Here is a 19,278-nt window from a genome sequence, read left to right as displayed (position 1 = left end):
CTTATCATTCCTACCAGATTATTGAGTTTCCAGTAGTTTTATTTGGAAGAGCTACAGAATGATTTTGTTCAGTTTTACATAAACAGCTATTCGGAAATAATTTCTATTTGAGTAAGCTACCTCGGAAAATTGCTTTAATGAATTCAGTGTTCGATAGATTAAGCAGTGCAGAAAGCAGAATTTTGATGTAAGTGCATTGTGATTAAATTAACAGCACTCTTTGACACGAATTTCAGCAAGGATATAGGAGAACGATCTTTTCATGTTTAAGGTTGTACAGTTCTGGAGAAACTGGAAAATAAATTTTTTTTCGGGTTTTTTTGATTTATTAAACATTACGTCAGGAGGTGCTCCATTTCGTCGAATGATTTGAGTTTCGTGTGAGGTCAGCAAATTTTGAAGTGGAGAGGAAAATTTACGAAAATAACCAGGGAAATAAATTCTTAAATTCTGTAGAAGCTCCAGCTGCTTTATTTAAAACCGAAAGCGTCTGCTTGTTATTGCATATTGCCGATTTTTTACTGCAAGAAAACACAGCTCCTGAGGTAAACACCAGAATTTAAAATTACAGTTTGTATTCGAGCCTAGAAACGCGTATTTAAGGCAAATCGTCAAAATAATTTTACATCTTGAAATATCATAGGACAGTTACTTTACGCAATGATATAAATTTCCATACTTTCATTATAAGGCCACGTAGAAGAGGAAAGCACGAGAATCCCTATGCGGCCTCAGCTCTAAAACTCGTGAAGTTCGTGTAGCTGCAGAGTGCGTAACAGGAGCGTTCCGATACAGAGCCGGCCATCAGTATGTGACGTCACAAGTGTGCGCGCAGGCCTGCAGTCTAGGTGGTGTTGAGTGAGATGGCAACGCTGTTTATGCACAACCCACGGGAAGCGTGCGCGGAGCCGACTGCCACCGGACTAGGGGCCGGCCGGTGCGGTGGCGGTGGCCGGTTACCACGCCGCGCGACCCGCGGTCCAAACTTGGACGTCTTTCGTGAGACACCCCGTACTTGCCAGTAAAAATGATGGCTACGTGACGAAGCACACTGTACGCCGCTAAGGGATGCACGAGGAAACAAGAACTGAAGGTGGCATCATACTAAGCTTCTCAAGGCCGAAGTTGCCACAACGTGGACTCGAAACAAGTCGCGCCATTTATTGACAATCGAAGAAATCAGCTGCTTACATTAACGAAAATATTTTGAATAGCACGTAAGAGTTCATCTCGCAAGTCAACAGCCAGTATTATGCAAAATAAATTTTTATACGGGACAATGCAACAATAAATATTCTACACATTTTTCTGTGAAAACTAATTACAATGTAATAAATGAAAATGAAACAGGAAAACTGTAAGTGGGTTGTTTAGGTTTTTATGTTAGTAACTCCACGTAGCGCTCTGTATTAAAATTGAAACGTCCCCTTAGAAAAATTATTACAAGACTGTGCTTAAACTGAAACACAATATTTTTTAGCGCAACGCAATCTGACTTCCAAAAATTCCCTACGAAAGAATGGCCCTGACTGACATTAACATATACGTTTCACAAATCACTTACCTCACAAAAATCTTCGTTACTCAAGCTACTGCTATACCGCGAGCGCCACTACTGCCAGCTAACTAAAAGTTTCAAACTACGGAAGTCACTAACTAATGATAGGCACAGTTAGCAAATGAAAGATTTTAATAGAGAACAAACAATGTATTTACCTTTATGGTCACAATATATATATCAGTTCATGACACCAATTCTTACAAATTTCAAAACTCCGCCATCTCTCTCCCCACGTCCACCACTGCTGGCGGCTCACCTGCAACTGCGCATCGCTACGCGCTGTTAGCATCCAGCTGCCGCTCCCCAACACTACAATGGCAGACAACAATGCAAAACCAGCCACCGACTGCACACGGCACAGCCAGTGATTTTTATACAGAGCGCTACGTGGTGTTGGCGTTACCAATAAAAATACTTAAACAGCCTACTTACAAAATCACTGACTGTGGTGTGTGCAGTCTGTGGCTGATTTGCATTGTTGGAATATTTGCTATTGTAGTGTTTTTTTTAATCGCATGTTGTTCACTTTTGTTCGTTGAATCTGCTCGGGGCGGACGTCGTAAGACATCCGTTTAAGTTAGTTATTGATCGATTAACTCAGTTTTTTGTTACAGAGGGCTGCTAACCCTCTGACCGAACACGCTGAGCTACCGTGCCGGCTTAGTGTTGGGCAGTTGGATGTGAACAGCGCGTAGCGCTGCGCAGTTGGAGGTGAGCCGCCAGCAGTGGTGGATGTGGGGAGAAAGATGGCAGAGTTTTGAGAGTGGACGATCTGGACGTGTGTCCGTCAGAAAACCGAAATTTGTAAGACCGGATGTCGTGAACTGATATATATGTATAATGACTTTTGAACTCTATTAAGGTAAATACATTGTTTGTTCTTCATCAAACTCTTTTATTTGTTAACTATGCCTATCAGTAGTTAGTGCCTTCAGTATTTAGAATCTTTTATTTAGCTGGCAGTATTGGCGCACGGTGTATAGCAATTGTTTGAGTAAAAATGGTTCAAATGGCTCTGAGAACTATGGGACTTAACTGCTGAGGTCGACAGTCCCCTAGAACTTAGAACTACTTAAACCTAACTAACCTAAGGACATCACACACATCCATGCCAGAGGCAGGATTCGAACCTGCGACCGTAGTGGTTGCGCGGTTCCAGACTGTAGCGCCTAGAACCGCTCGGCCACTCTAGCCGGCGCGCGGTAGTTTGAGTAACCAAGATTTTTGTGAGGTACATGATTCATGAAAGGTATAAGTTATTGTTAGTCAGGGCGATTCTTTTGTAGGGATTACTGAAAATTAGATTGCGTTGCGCTGAAAACAAATATTTTGTGTCAGTTTAGTGTTGATCAGAATAAGTAAAGAAAGAAATGTCTGAGTACGTTCAGTTTTGCTGAGCTGTTTGAAAATCCAATAACGTAAGAAGTTTTCCAGCACAGTAATTCGTAATTTTTCCAAGGGGATGTTTCAAAACGATATTTTAGAGTCCACTCTAAGGAAAATGAGAAGTCAATTTCAGGCACTTAAAAGTAAGGGCTCTGCACCATTAAAGAATTTTTTTCCGTAGCTGTAACTGTTCATTCAGAATGAAACTGTCATTAAGAGAAAGGTGTTTGAAAATTTCTAATTCTTCGGGGATATCAAGTCTGCCTTTGTTTCTGTTTTCAGGATACTGACATCATGAACTTCTTCAGACTTATGGCCTGTAATTAATAAATGATCAGCAAAGTACGAGTTATATATATTTGTACCTTTTCTTCCTAAGAGCTTTTCTTCAAACCTTACAGCAACTGCTCTTTCTGTTCATCCTATGCAATCGGCTGGACATGTATCACAGCTAATTTTTAGATACCTGAGTTTTAAAGGGGAATGCACTGGTTTCAAATTATGAATAAGATTATTTTTCAAACTATTGTTGGTAGAAAATACTGCTTTAAAATCGTACTTGTTTTGGAGGAGACTCTGAATGCAATAAGATACAGACCCTAAAAATGGTATGGTATTTTTTTCTTTTCATTACCTTCGTTATTATAAGTAGTGTCAAGAAAGATGATTCTATTATTGGTTTTATTTCTGAAAATATTGAAATATTGTCCACCATGGTCGTATCCATTAGTGACTGCGATAGTCAAAATCAAATTAATCTCAACATCGATATTTTCATCAGATGAAAAAGAAGTAGAAATAGCTCAATGGATGAAAAAATGTCAAAAAGGTTTTCCGTGAGAATGAATGGTTACCCATTGCAAGACCGTTGGATTGCTGATACAACTGTTCATTGAACTCGAAATAGTTATAGTTTACTACCATCTGAATAAATTCATGAAATCAATAATCTGTTCGTCATAAATCTCTTGCCGCGCGGAGTAGCCACGAGGTCTAGCGCTTGTCACGGTCCGCGCGGTTCCCACCGTCGGAGGTTCGAGTCCGTCCTCGGGCATGGGTGTGTGTGTGTGTGTGTGTGTGTGTGTGTTGTTCTTAGCGTAAGTTAGTTTTAAGCTAGATTAAGTAATGTGTAAGCTTAGGGACCGATCACCTCAGCAGTTTGGTTCTATAGGACCTTAACACTTTTTTTTGCTTATAAAGCTCTTTTTTTGTGAAGATGTAAATTTTTCTGTTACAATTAAGGTTATTTGCACAGAAACGTTCGTGTAGAGATTTCTAACATCGAATGATAGCAGCCTGGCATTTTGATCACAATGTAGCTCTTATTTTACTACCGAGATTTTGACTGTTGGGAGCTGAACAATTATCTTGAACAAAATAAGATTTTTTTAACTTCTCATGAAGCAACTTTGCTTGATCGTGATAAGCACTATTCATACTATTCGAAATCGGGCGAATCGGATGATCTATTTTGTGGGCTTTAAACTGAAAACGTAATTTTGGAGGCTGAGAGTTCATGTTAATCGGCGTCTTTTATAAAATGGTCTGCGTAGAAATTTAGCATCATTAATGGCAGATCTACCTTATGTTATTTTGTCAGCAGCACTGCTGTTCAAAGTAAACTTGAGTTTGCTTTCAACAGCAGTGCTGCTGACAAGATGACTCTTGTATATACCATTATTTATATACATTTGACGATGCTGGCGCTGATTTTAAGTTTAGCACTTAACGGTGCCACTATGGCTCCAGAACATTAGGACATGTTTTTATAAAACAGATCTGAAGATGGCCATTTATACACCGAAACCGGTAGTCTGACGACAAAAAATTTTTGACCATAGACGTGAAGTAAAGGAAATTTAATCTATGTTCGGATCACTGTTCAGTTCGCGCCTATGTCGCAGTTTCTGAAATATAATCGTATTTTTGCTCATGAAGATGCTATATTGGCGACAGCAGATTTGTCGACAAGTAACGTAGCGTCGCCGCTGTGTGCCGCGTTCTGAAATCTCAGTGATCTTGACATTTATAAAATACATTGTGATTTCGGTATTACTTACATTGGTCAATCAATAAGAACGTCTTCAGAACGCTGCACACAGCATCGACACTCCATTAAAACCGTTATTTCTACAACAGGGGCAAATGTAAACTCAGCGAACAAAAAAATTAGCCACTCCTAGAGAAATCATTAGCAGCATGTCCGCCCCCGGTGGCTGAGTGGTCAGCGCGACGGAATCCTAAGGGCCTCGGCTCGATTCCCGGCTGGGTTGGAGATTTTCTCCGTTCGGCGACTGGGTGTTGCGTTGTCATCATCATCATTTCATCCCCATCGACGCGCAAATCGCCGAAGTGGCGTCAAATCGAAAGACTTACACCCGGCGAACGGTCTACCCAACGGCAGGCCCTAGTCACACGACGTTTACATTTTTTATTACAAGCATCATTTAATAACGTGTACTTCCGGCTTAATAACCACTTGAATTGTATTAGTAAATGAGTTCACAAGGTAGTGGAGGCCATGCAGCATCTAGGTTCAGCCATCCGCTGAGGATTTGATAGTGCAGTTTCACCAAATTACGGCGATGTTGGCGTCTGCGTTTTACCTGCTATTCAAACATGTCCCAAAGATTTTCTATGGGGTTTAAGTCAGCTGATTTTACAGGCCAGTTTACATGTAAAAGGTTTGGAGAGTGTTAAGGAAACCAGTCGCATAATCTTCCAGCGAGATGAACATTGCTGTTGTGTTGAAAAATAGGGATGCGAAATGGCCTCTTGCCCAGTGGCCGACTCCAAATGTTCATTGCATGCAATTCCTGTCGAAATTTTCTCTCGCTAACATGTTGAGTTGGACCTCCATTCGCTGCCTGCAAAAATTTCTGTGGCGCTTTAAAGGAATTTTGAGTTATAACCCTTGAAACACGTCTCCGGACCCCCTATCAGGATCATTTTCCGATCACAGTTCTTACGTGTTTCATGGCCAGGTACGTTACATCGCTGCTTATAGATACGTTGAACAGTCTGCTGCAAAATACCAACAAATACAGCAATTTCACATAGCCTGTGGCCATGGTCACGGTCAAACACTATTGTCCCTTTTTGCCAGTCTGTCACGTCCTTATGTTTATGTTCAATGTCCGCTTGAAACATATATGTCTCTCTGAGGGCTACTGCCTTATGCTCACGTAGAGGCAGTGCGTGTGCGTCTGAGCACGTGACTAAATCGTTACGCAGTTGTAAATGCTTGACGATTCATTTTCACGTGCACACTGGAGTGACTACTTTTTCGTGCGGTGAGCTTACAGTTATATTTGAAACAGACATCACCTTGCATGCGTCTTCACACTGGGATTCTATCATCAAGGAATCTGTTGAGATCAGAATGTACGATAGCAACCTGAAGAGGGACAGAGGCTGTACTCATTAGAGGTGCATGGAAATGGGCGTCTGGTACTGAACGCCTACAGAGAAACAAGCTGATTTATTCATCATCTAGCGAAATCGTCATCTTTACCAGTGTTCCTTGTGTACAGTGGCGACGGAATTTCTGGTAGCACTTGGAAGTTCCATGACTTCGTGACATATTCCTGACGTAATTCGACCAACTAAATAAAGGAACACACGGCCTACCGTTAACTACTAACTTTAACGGCGAGAGAAAGTCTTCAAAAAACGTATGGTCACAAACAAATCGGACATAGCAAGGACTTCGTGAACCATTTATCCAAGAATTGGGCTGCGAAAAATTACATTGTCACGTAATGAGAGGAGTACAGAATACAGTGCTAAATCCGGACAAATTAAACTGTTCTTAAAAAGCATATTTATTAAAACAAAATACAAATAAAAATTCAAATCGTTTTACATATAAGTAGTGGTATCTTTCAAGAGTAACATTACTCGATGTAACTCCCTTCAACCGCAATGACCGCCTCCAATCTTGTCCTGAAGCGATCGCAAGCACTCATTAAAACAGCGCTGTCCATATTAGCGAATGCTGCTTCGATAGCGGTGCGACATTAGGGTAACTCTTTCGACTACGAACCATAGTAGTCGAGGGATTTCAAATCCTGGTTATTTGAGCGCCAGAACTCCTTTGACCTGAACACGTCAACGTTATGCGAGAGCCAGTTTTGGACTAAATGAGGTCCTCTTCGGCCATCCAAGACACTGTTCGCTCGCTGATATTCAGTATTGACGCCAATTTCCTCCGTGATTGTCCCGGGTCCTACGAGATCAGCGCCTGAGCCTTTTCGAAGACTGACGCGCCGGCCACAGTGACCGTGCTGTTCTAGGTGCTTCAGTCTGGAACCACGCGACCGCTACGGTCGCAGGTTCAAATCCTGCCTCGGGCATGGATGTGTGTGATGTCCTTAGGTTAGTTAGGTTTAAGTAGTTCTAAGTTCTAGTGTACTGATGACCTCAGATGTTAAGTCTCATAGTGCTCAGAGCCATTTGAACCATTTGAAGGCTGACACACTTCGTGACATGCGTTACCTCGAATGAGGTTTCCTCGCCGGGTTAGCAGAACCTACCACAGACTTCTCCGAAGCATTATACTTGGCCACAATGTCATAAACAGTTGATCTCGGGTAATCGAGAATCGAACTATTTCAGAGGGCGCCAAGACTTCCGAAAATCGTTGCTCTTCGGTTGTAGTCCGCACTTGTCCGTAACATCTCGGCCAGTTTGAGGTTCTGACTGTTTACTAGATGCCTATGCCTTTCAAGAACGCCAGTCGCGACCTCCGGCGGAACTACGATATGGCGGAAAATTCAAATAGAAATTTGTCCAGATTTAAGTGCCACACCCTGTATGTCAAAACTGAGAGAAATATCTAATATTAGAACTCTGGCAAAATGATTGGGATGCTTCAGTGACAGCTTATAGAATACATACGTGACAAGACAGTATATTATTTAAGCTGGGCGTTTGAGGGGGGAGGGGGGGATCGTGAGCCGCGTTTAAATGGTGCGTGCTCCGCGACGAAGAGGCTTGAGAGGAGGTTTACTATCTTTTGCTACAAAAAATTGATTTTTAAAAATTGCATTTTTGGATCCACAGAAGTGTTAAGAATCCACCCCTGAAACGGTTTTTCCGAATACGGAACGGAAATGTGTGTAATTTGCGGTTGAACAGAAAACTGCACTTGCCTGAAATCGGCCTTTTTCACGCACCAGTTTTTTTTTCTTTCGGAGGACGAGTTATTGTACCGGTGCTTGGGAGGAAACACACAAAATTCGAATTAAAGTTTGAACGCGTGTGTTTGGAAGTTAGCCCCCAAGCATTTGCATTCTGGTGCGAAGACTGTGGAGATTGTGACTTTCCTGGCAGTGAGAGCTTCAACTAAGGGTATTCAGCAATTATGAAGACCATGATAACGATGGACGTCACCCTTGGACTCTATCCGACGCAGTTCGCCAAGCATTCGGACGACCACCGGATTCAAGCGACGGAAAACTGCTTGTCACCCACCATACGAGCGGCTCTGGAGCAGCACAGGATGGCCCAGATCGAGCAGAACGCCCTCTATGAGGAAGAGGAAGGACTAATTTACGGACCCGGAATAGCAGATTGAGGTTAAGTTGTATAATATTGCATTTATATGTAGTCAGAACTTCAAACACGTTTTTCTCGAAAGGACTTTCTTTTATCGCGCGGTCTGGTAACTTCAAATCTACTGAACCAAGTGGCATGATTGTTTGTTTCCGATTAAGCGAAATAAATTATCTGGGAGTTGTACCACTTTTGTTCCGATCCATCAACTATAAACATTTTTACTTGGCCGACGAAGTCGAAAAATCGATGAAAAAAACCCTATTTTTCAAATGGCCGCCACTTTGTTTCCTCTGGTCCAAATAACTTAAGCGAGGTACAACTCCTATAGAATCTTATATACTCCGCTAATGTCAACTTAATTTTGATTTCAGACGAGCCGGCTGACCCGTGACATACCGCACGTGGAGGTCCACATCGACATTTTGTTTCGTTTCGACGGCACTTCTGCCTTTGCTCTTAGACATTTCCAGACGAAAAAATTCCAGTTTGTAGAGGAAATATCAATAAACATTGATATCTATAATACATCCCGAGAAAAAAATTCTCAAAGAACATGCTTTTTTCGGGCCAAAGATAGTAAACCTCCCCGTAAGTAGGGGCAAGTAGGCAACAGTGAGCTCCCTGCGCTCAGATGTGGCAGCCCGGGCTCCACAAACGACCGTAGACTGGCGGACGGTACACACTCTCCTGTCAAAAATTCAAACGAATGGACATGACGTCAGTTCCACCGCTAGTGCACAATAGCTGCTCATGCAATGTTCGCGTTTGCACTCATGAAGCGGAAACTGTAATTGCTACAATGAAGGACAATGCTCATATTAGAGATGGGGCTCCACTATTCTGCCATTGTGCAGATATTAATTATAATCAGAATATGTAAACAGATTCACAACCGAGAAGTTTTTTGTAACCGTAAATCAGCAAATGTTTAATAACTTTTATATTATTTAATGTACAAAAGAGGTCGAGCACTTGATCTATAGGTCTCGGTGAGGTGCTCCGATTGATATATACATATGACTTTTAGCACAATTAATTAAGCTGTGAGATGTATTTTAATTGCATTTTAATTGACAATTGATGTAAAATCTGATACAAGTACACATCCAGCAAGGCAGTAGGCATTGGTGGAGGTCATTACACACCACATTCAACCTTTACTCTTAATATTTATATTATTATCATTTGTTCTTATTACTTGTTTATAAAATTTCGTGAGCTATTACGGATGTCTTAATACTGAATAGTGCACTTTGAAGAGGAGTAAAAATCTAGTAAGGAAACGATGCGACATCTATAATTAGTGTAATATTTGACGACTTGAAGAATATGAAACGTTTTCAAGCACTGCATGAAGTTTTCTAATTGTTTAAAGTGGGCGAACTATTGCACGTAGAAATAAATATAGGATCTTGATTTGTACTAGAATTATAGCGCGCATCTATTGGGACAATCATAATCACAATACTACTTATGCATAAAAAATGTAAATTAGCCTGGTGAAACTACGAAACGTAGAGGTTGGATTACCTGTGAAGGGGTGAACCGAGACTATAGAACGGTGGAGCCCATCTTGCTCGAGGACAGTGTTCGAAACAACTTGGTTGGGGCACCGTCTATGTGATCCTCAGCGGTGATCCAGCCGCGCTCGTTTTGGAGGATAGTTTTGCCGATCTTCGGTAGCGGGACTTTGAATTATTTCGCGCGAACTCACTGTGAACTTAGAATAATTTGCCACTGGTCAGGACTCTGATTACTTTCTAGTAGCAGGTCAGCAGAACTTGTGATTTTTCGCGTGAAATGGGTTTGGGACTCTGATTCAGTCCACTGATTGACTTTCACTCAGTTTGCCTGAGAGAGATTATTTCTGCTACTAATCGACACTTAGGCTGCAACATCGTGCTGACCCTGTTTTAAATGTGACTTGGTATGTGATTTATCTCTGTTTAACGATTAGCTGTGAACGCAGTTTGTGTTCTTCTAGCTGTTTTAATTAATTTCATTTAATATAGCGAGTTCACTAACCGCTATACTGGGGACTCGAGTCAGTTTCTAACCACCAAAGAATAGGTAGTTTCACCAGTCTTCAGATTAATATGAATATTTTGAAGACAAAAAAATTTGTTAGTGAAAATTTAAATGTTGTGTTGCAGCTCGTTATTTAACGTAATTTTCGCCGAGATACAGCCTAGTTACCATCTGTCTTGCTGATTAATTGAATCAGGGGCAAATTTATTTATTTGTTTCAATTTTAAAGCGCATTCAAGGATAAAGCGACGAAGTATCATCGCTAGTGAAGACAGCGACAGCCACCGTTTACATCGTCCGTATTTTCAGCCCTTTTCTTAAGTGGCACATACTAAACAGTTTAGTATCCTCCGTTAATGAAAGATTAAAACTGAAAAATTCAAAGCTAGATTAAGGACTGGTCCACTTTCTGTATGTCCATCCTCGTGACTGGATGTTTGAGCGACTTCGGCCGTTCACTCACGTAATAAAATGGAACACCTACAGCCGTCCTTACGAGGTTATTTGTTATATAGCTACCAGTTTCGGTGCTTCAGTGCATCAGCTTCAGGCCTCAATTGTCGCTGAGAGGGCTAACTCCATCCGTACACACGATTCACCAATGGCCAACATCTATGAACCGGCCGCGGTGGTCTCGCGGTTCTAGGCGCGCAGTCCGGAACCGTGCGACTGCTACGGTCGCAGATTCGAATCCTGCCTCGGGCATGGATGTGTGTGCTGTCCTTAGGTTAGTTAGGTTTAAGTAGTTCTAAGTTCTACGGGACTGATGACCTCAGATGTTGAGTCCCATAGTGCTCAGAGCCATTTTGAACGTCTATGAACTGGTTTCGCAGACTATCTGTAACAAAAATGTTATGTCTCCAACCATCAACTACCAGCTGACTTAACTATCAACAAAATGTGTCGGATTTGTTGATAACAGCGGATACAGCCTGCGAATATTAGTCAGGCTGCAATAACAATCTATCAAATGGTTCAAATGGCTCTGAGCACTATGGGACTCAACTGCTGTGGTCATCAGTCCCCTAGAACTTAGAACTACTTAAACCTAACTAACCTAAGGACATTACACACATCCATGCCGAGGCAGGATTCGAACCTGCGACCGTAGCAGTCGCACGGTTCCGGACTGCGCGCCTAGAACAGCGAGACCACCGCGGCCGGCAACAATCTATCAAGTAACATAATAGTATTGTGTTAAACGTTGCTTGTAATTTTCACAACTTCTTGCAATTTTCGAGTCACTTAGTTTCAATGCTACTTTTTTCCCAAAAAGTTGGCTGTGAAGATTAAAAATTAATTTACTTGATGAAACATCTAAAACTTGCACCGGAACTATTGCGGAAATGGAAATTGCTATTGATAAGAGGTTTTAGCAGAATGAATTGATAGTCAGGGGCTCGAACTGTTAGCCAGTTAATAGATTATAATAACATTTAGAAAGTTTATTTTCCGTGAAAATGCCTATTGGCATTAACAAACTAAAAGTAGGATTAACTAGAATGTCAGTGGTGTTTGTTGCAGGAGTCTAGTGAGAGTTGTTTACGAGATACCGCATTTTGAAAAGTTCCCACACCGACATCATTATTGCAATACCTGCAGCATCGCACACTAAAGAACACAAGTTATATGGATTCCGATCAGTAACAAGACAGTTGTCTATCACAGGTTGTGTTCAAATTGACCACTGGCAGCGACAACACACGCTTCCAGTCTGGTACGGAACGACTGCTGCACACCTGATAGCATTTCAGCGGAGATGTCTGAAAGGCTGCAGCAATACGTCGTTGCAGATCATCGTGTCCTTTAGCTGTCCCCACAGAAAGAAGTCCACAGGCGTCAGATCCGGTTAATGGGACGACCAGGCTACAGGTCCTCTGCGTCCAGTCCAACGATCTGGAAACAATTCCTGAAGACATGCTGTAGTCCTTCTTACACTATTGGACTATGGGCTGGACTGCCATCGTGGTGGTACTACGGGTTCCTCCTAGTCTTTAGAGGAACGTCTACTAGCAACCTTGGAAGATGGCGTGGTAGGAGGCTGTGATACATGTACGCGTTCAGTCTTCCGTCTATGGAAACGGGCCTGTGGCGTGATGGCTCAGTATCACACACTACACGTTTACGCTTTATAGACGCTGACGTTTTACCTGATAAAGCCAACGGAGGTTGTAAACAGACCAATAGTGTATGTTTCAGCGGTTTTCCTGGCCATGATTGTTCAAATGTGTGTGAAACCGTATGGGACTTCACTGCTAAGGTCATCAGTCCCTAAGCTGACACACTACTTAATCTAAATTATCCTAAGAACCTAAGAACAAAAGACACACACCTATGCCCGAGGGAGGACTCGAACCTTCGCCGGGACCAGCTGCACAGTGCCTGACTGCACCCGCGTGAGACAGCTCGGCTAATCCCGCGCGGCGCCATAACTGTTGAATGAGGCGTCATTACTAAACAAAATGCTGGTACATCTGGAGAATCCTGTCTTAATGCCCATGTACATAAGTTAGCACGATTCTCATAATCGCTTCCACGCAGCGATTGATGGAGAGAAGCGTGACAGGGATGAAACCTATGTCGATGGAGAACGGGTAAGACACTAGCCTGATTCATACCATTTCCTCGTGTGACTGCGCGATATCTAATGTGGGGATCAACTGCAACAGCAGCAACAACATTAATTTCCCCCTCTTCTGTCGTCATTTGTTTCCTTCTGCAACTTTTTCTAGTTGTTACACTACTTATTTCACGTAACTGGTTGAAGAGGTTGACAAGTTGATAAATGATTGCCGAGGTGGCTGACGTATATTGGAATATCTTGCCGCATCCACCGCGCAAGAACGAACTGCGTTCTTCCTACACTCTCCATACACGATGAGCACGTCGGCTTTTGCTGCATTTGTAAATCCCATCGTCCGCTGACGTCCTACTAGCTGGTCTGACACACACTGACTGACTGGCAAGTCTCAATGCACTCAAGGAACGCTCAAGCACACTGTAAGCAAACAACAGCATCACATTTAGCAACTACACAACCTGAGTGGTGGTGTGGAAACTTTTCAAAATACGATATCTAGTAAACGACTCGCACTATAATCCTGCAACAGACACCATTGACATTCTAATTTACCCTAATTTTAGTTTGTTAATGTCAATAGCTATTGTTCCATTTAAAAAGGGTATGTTTGCACAAAAATTACACTTTCTAAGTATTGTTATAGCCTGCATATTCACTAATAATACGAGCCCCTGACTACCAATCCGCTCTGCAAAAACCTGCCGTAGACAGCTCTTTATATTTCCCTAATATTTGTAGTGCAAGTTTCAGGTGATTCACCCTGTATACAGGGTGGTCCATTGATCGTGACCGGGCCAAATATCTCACGAAATAAGCGTCAAACGAAAAAACTACAAAGAACGAAACTTGTCTAGCTTGAAGGGGAAAACCAGATGGCGCTATGGTTGGACCGCTAGATGGCTCTGCCATAGGTCAAACGGATGTCAACTGCGTTTTTTAAAATAGAAATCCCGATTTTTTATTACATATTCGTGTAGCACGTAAAGAAATATGAATGTTTTAGTTGGACCACTTTCTCCGCCTTGTGATAGATGGCGCTGTCACAAACATATGGCTCGCAATTTTAGACAAACAGTTGGTGACAGGTAGGTTCTTTAAATTGAAATACTGAAGGTACGTTTGAACATTTTATTTCGGTTGTTCCAATGTGATACATGTACCTTTATGAACGTATCATTTCTGAGAATGCATACTGTTACAGCGTGATTACCTGTAAATACCATATTACTGCAATAAATGCTCAAAATGATGTCCATCAACCTCAATGCATTTGGCATTACGTGTAACGACATTCCTCTCAACAGCGAGTAATTCGCCTTCCGTAATGTTTGCACATGCACTGACAATGCGCTGACGCATGTTGTCAAGCGTTGTCGGTGGATCACGATAGCAAATATCCTTCAACTTTCCCCACAGAAAGAAATCCGGGGACGTAAGATCCGTTGAACGTGCGGGCCATCGTATGGTGCTTCGACGATCAATCCACCTGTCATGAAATATGCTATTCAATACCGCTTCAACCACACGCGAGCTATGTGCCGAACATCCATCATGTTGGAAGTACATCGCCATTATGTCATGCATTGAAACATCTTGTAGTAATATCGGTAGAATATTACGTAGGAAATCAGCATACTTTGCACCATTTAGATTGCCATCGATAAAATAGGGGCCAGTTATCCTTCCTCCAATAACGCCGCACCATGCATTAACCAGCCAAGGTCGCTGATGCTTCACTTGTCGCAGGCATCGTGGATTTTCTGTTGCCCAATAGTGCATATTATGCCGGTTTACGTTACCGCTGTTGGTGACTGACGCTTCGTCGCTAGATATAACGCGTGCAAAAAATCTGTCACCGTCCCGTAATTTCTCTTGTGCGCAGTGGCAGAACTGTACACAACGTTCAATGTCGTCGCCATGCAATTCCTGGTGCATAGAAATATGGTATGGTTGCAATCGATGTTGATGTAGCATTCTCAACACCGACGTTTTTGAGGTTCCCGATTTTCGCGCAATTTGTCTGCTACTGATGTGCGGATTAGCCGCGACAGGAGCTAAAACACCTACTCGGGCATCATCATTTGTTGCAGGTCGTGGTGTACGTTTCACATGTGGCTGTATACTTCCTGTTTCCTTAAATAACGTAACTATCCGGCAAACGGTCCAGACACTTGGATGTTGTCGTCCAGGATACCGAGCAGCATACACAGCACACGCCCGTTGGGCATTTTGATCACAATAGCCATACATCAACACGATATCGACCTTTTCCGCAATTGGTAAAAGGTCCATTTTAACACGGATAATGTATCACGAAGCAAATACCGTCCGCACTGGCGGAATGTTACGTGATACCACGTACTTATACGTTTGTGACTATTACAGCGCCAGCTATCACAAAGCGAAGAAAGTGGTCCAACTAAAACACTCATATTTCTTTACGTACTACACGAATATGTAATAAAAAATGGGGGTTCCAATTTTAAAAAAACGCCGTTGATATCCGTTTGACCTATGGCAGCGCCATCTAGCGGGTCAACCATAGCGCCATCTGGTTTCCCCCTTCAAGCTAGACAAGTTTCGTTCTTTGTAGTTTTTTCGTTTGATGCTTATTTCGTGAGATATTTGGCCGGGTCACTATCATTGAACCACCCGGTATATAAAAATATTTATTTTAAGTGTCATGGGTCATTACCCAATGCCACCTCACCCCTTGCATCTGTGGCATTTCTCCCCGACTTCCACATATATAATGAATGTGATTCCTTTGAAAATTCGCTGAATGGAAGCTCATCTGTCTTCACTTGTTCCAGTACGACGCCAGTTAAATTTTGGTGGCAGTAAGCTGCTGCCAGTAGCCAGGCCCGTGCAGCAATAACGCAGCTGCAGTGCACCCTGTTAGACACGGCGGCGAGGTAGCGCTGCAATATTTAACTCCATGAAATTATACTCCCGCTCCTGGAAATTATGCTCTGCTTCGGGTCAGGTAACATAACGGCTCATTTCTACTACACGTGATAGTGGGTCGGGTGGTTTGGGTTGCACGAGTGGCCACGGTCGGTTGCGTATGTATACTTAACAGTGTGGCTTATCTCTGGCCGATGGTAGCCGCTCGGGAGTTCACACACACACAGACACCTACAATTCGCTAACCAGAACTGCAACGCTCTGTGCGAATAATTTACGAGACAAGAACAGAAAAATCACATAAACAAAACATACAGGAAATCTTCTCAACTTCCCATAATTACAATGTTAGCGACATTACATATGTAGCGAGTCATAAGCAGTCTGGTTATGGTAACATAACAATGTGGAGTTATAAAAGGAAGATGATGCTGTGATGCCTATTTTTCATAGGAATTTCTAATAAAATACCCTAGAGAATGCCTACGTCGACATCAAAACCGCTTTTGATAAAACCAACAGAGAAAAACTGTTACAGATTCCGTCATATGATCATGTTTCTCGGCAACTTATCGATAATGTATACAAAATTCACAGACAAATATCTATGTTAAGAAAGACGTCAGATTATCAGAGTGGTGAAGAATACAAGCAGGAGTACGACAGCGATGTGGCGTTTCGCCATTCTTGTTTATTATTTACGTGAACAAAATCATCCAAGAGTGTTGACAGAGCCCATACGACTTCATTCAAATCAAGAGAAACGCAAAGCCAGGTGCTTTACTTTTTATAAATAATTTACCTCTTTCAGAATCTTCAGTGGATGACCTACAGCGTTCTGGACACAATTTACATATTATACCCGAGAAATACAGCATGGACCTCGACACACAAAAAAAACTATGGCATTCTGCGAAAATGTACAAAGAAAGATCTGTTTTAAAAATAAAATCCTGAAAGAATGAATATGTCCCATATTTAGGCTATACACTATCTTTCCTGGAAGAAACAGACCGAGCTGAAATAGCGACGAGGTATACAAAAATAACGGGAGTCGTTAATAATGCAAAGAAGCTTCCCCCAGCCACGAATCACGCCACAGTATGCCTTTATAACACCTTAGCAAGACCTATGCTGTGCTGTGGCAGTGAAGCTTGGGTAATAAATTCAGAAGATGCCAGAAGAATAACAGTCTGTGAAATGAAACTCTTTGAGACGAATAGCTGGGTGCACCAAATGGGATCACAAAATTAACGAAAATGTGTAAAAGGAAATTAAAATGAGACCCATTATACATTAAATTTAGAACTACTAAATCAACTGGAGGAAACACCTACAATGAATTAGCCCAAATAGGATACCAAAATCCGTGGTACAATACCACACCAACGGTGTATGAGCCCTAGCCTAATTCTTGGGAGGGTGGTAGTAGTATTAATAGTAGTAGTAACAGTAGTAGCAGTTGTTGTTGTTGTTGTTGTTGTTGTTGTTGCGGTGGTGGTGATTGTTGGTTTCATTCATCCACAGATCACTTTTACAAGGATATTTCACTTGCCATGTTATTGTAATTTAAGAACAAAAACATAATGTAATTCATATATACATGGCCGGCCGCGGTGACCAAGCGGTCCTAGGCGCTTCAGTCCGGAACGACGCTGCTGCTACGGTCGCAGGTTCGAATCCTGCCTCGGGTATGGATGTGCGTGATGTCCTTAGGTTAGTTAGGTTTAAGTAGTTCTAAGTCTAGAGGACTGATGACCTCAGATGTTTAGCCCCATAGTGCTTAGAGCCATTTGAACAATATATATATAGGCATTTACATACATAGACCTAGTTTGATAAAGGCGGGACGGGTAGGCGGCCGTGGCCTTATGGTAGGAACCATACCAGCATTTGCTTGAAGTAATTTAGGGAAACCATGGAAATCCTAAAGCAGGATGACCAAATGAAGACCCTCCTGAATACAAGGCCAGTCTTTTTAAAACAGTGCTACCTTATTCGGTTTCTCTCTTGTGTACAAGACTGTTTTAGAAAGAAGTTATTTAATAATGTACGAGGCTAGTGCTGCACTCTTTATTAATTTCTCGCCTAGTCACAGTACGCACTACACGTTCACACATTGTTTCAGAACGTCACAATACACGTACTATCAGCTGACGTCAGGACCATAGCGACGATGTTTGACATCCATTTTATGTACCATAACCTACAATTTGCTAGGCTTAAAAATTGCATCAGCATCCCTCTATAATCAATGAGACGTTGAATTCAAAAAGAAGATAACATGTTTGCATTATACTCTGCGTAGCTTTGGGGGTAAGATTGTCCATAAACCAAAAAAAGAAGAAAAACAGTGTGAATGTATACAGCGAAATGATAGATTTTTTATTATCATTATTACTCATTTGCGTTACATTTTTTTCCAAACTCTTACTGCCTTTCATCTCAGTGATCCTCCATTGTATAAAATATATTGTTTTACAGGTACTTTTCTCGCCTTTTTGCATAAATTTCGTTTAGTAAGCTATTCAACATCGTTTGGGAATTATCGATCAGTTTTATTCCTAGGTAGAAAAAGCTGTCTGGCTTTTCATTTCCACTCATGCTTGGTAAATATAATTTCAGTCCACATCTTGTCACGTGCTCATGAACAGTGCTGTTTGCGTAGTAATTATAAATGTTATTTTTGGTGTGCACAACTGATTGGTAAATGAACTCACACATTGTAGTTAAAGTCTCCAGATCTTTATAATGAGCCCGACTACTATTTTTGGTTATTCTACTTATGGATCTTTTCTGCAGTTTGAAAATTATGTTTATATTTAGTGCGTTTGTTAACTAGAAAATAATTCATCAGCTAAAAATGAGTGCATGTATGAATAGTCGTTGTGGTCTTAGTTTGCCCTTTATTCAGCATCAGGCTGGGTGGGTTCATTCATGATGCTTATCCACATTCCTCTGTCTTTCCACCGTTCTTCTTCTATAACTCTTCTATTGCAGATCCCTTCCTCTTAAGCTCGTCTTTACTGATTCAGTCCGTCTTGCTCTAGGTCTCCGTATTGCCCATTTGCCCTAAAACGTCGCCTTCATCATTGCTTTTGGTATTGTTCCACCTTCCATCCTCTTCAGATGTCCAATCCATTTTCACCTGTTCTTCTCGATTCTCTTATTCAGCTTTTACACTTCAGTTTCGTTCCTGACATCTTCATTTCTCACTCTGCTTGTCCTCGTTTTCTCTAACACACTTAGGCATTCA

This window comes from Schistocerca gregaria, chromosome X (genome assembly GCF_023897955.1).
Source record: "Schistocerca gregaria isolate iqSchGreg1 chromosome X, iqSchGreg1.2, whole genome shotgun sequence".
NCBI lineage: Eukaryota > Metazoa > Arthropoda > Insecta > Orthoptera > Acrididae > Schistocerca > Schistocerca gregaria.
This window is presented reverse-complemented; position numbering follows the sequence as displayed.